Raw genomic sequence first — 948 nt, forward strand, 5'->3', positions numbered from 1 at the left:
TGTCTACAAGGAGCAACAGAGCAAATTCACAATTAGGAGTGTTGTCAAATGTAATTTATCCGGAATTGATAGTGAGGAAAAGGGCATGGAAGAAATACCTCTGAGAGACGTTTTGGAAGCGTGCTGTCTTACCTTTTTATAAACTGTACGGAGGTTGGAATTTCATGCAAAATAAGAAAATAAATCTAAAAAATAATAGGACATAGTTAAATCAATATTGATTATTTAGCATGAAAATGCTTTATGGGAGGCAGTAAAATTTTTTAGGATCCTAGGGGAAAAATGTGGGTGTACAAGTGGAATAAATTACTATAGTGTAATCACTTGGTAAATAACTAAAATACTGTTTCTAGATTTATGGTGTCAGAGAGCAACCTCCTATGAAATATAGAACATGTTAATGATTCAGGTGTGATGGATTTTAGAGAAACCATTTAAGAGCCATTGCTGTCTGTATAGCTTGCCTCTAGCATTTCTCTTCATGAGTCTTCCCTGCATGTCCATTTAAAAATGTCTCGTGTTTGTAGAGTAATAAATTTTCATTTTAAGGGGAGTCCATCGGACTCTGATGTATCCACTCAAGAGCCTTATTTACCTGTGCTACTCACACTACTGATCATTTTCGATGAAACCGTTTATGATTCTAGTTTATTTGTCTCCATTGTAGCCAGGGCTAGGTTTTTGGCTGCATCCTCACCGCTGGATTTGACTCCAGAGAGTTTTGAGATGATGGTAATAGTTATAATTTTGTGCAAGATGACAGCAATAATGGATCTTCAAATAATTAACATTTTCTGGCTCACACTCACTTTATGATGGTAAAGGATTGATCCGAAGAAGTAGAGAAACCGGACTAGCAATAGGGCCTCTCCTCAAAACTATACATATGGTGGTAAGGCTAGACCTTGCTTCCACCAACAAGGAGGATGACGCATTTCCATTATCCCT

Source organism: Propithecus coquereli, unplaced genomic scaffold (assembly GCF_000956105.1).
Source record: "Propithecus coquereli isolate 6110/MARCELLA unplaced genomic scaffold, Pcoq_1.0 Scaffold204, whole genome shotgun sequence".
NCBI classification, from domain to species: Eukaryota; Metazoa; Chordata; class Mammalia; order Primates; family Indriidae; genus Propithecus; species Propithecus coquereli.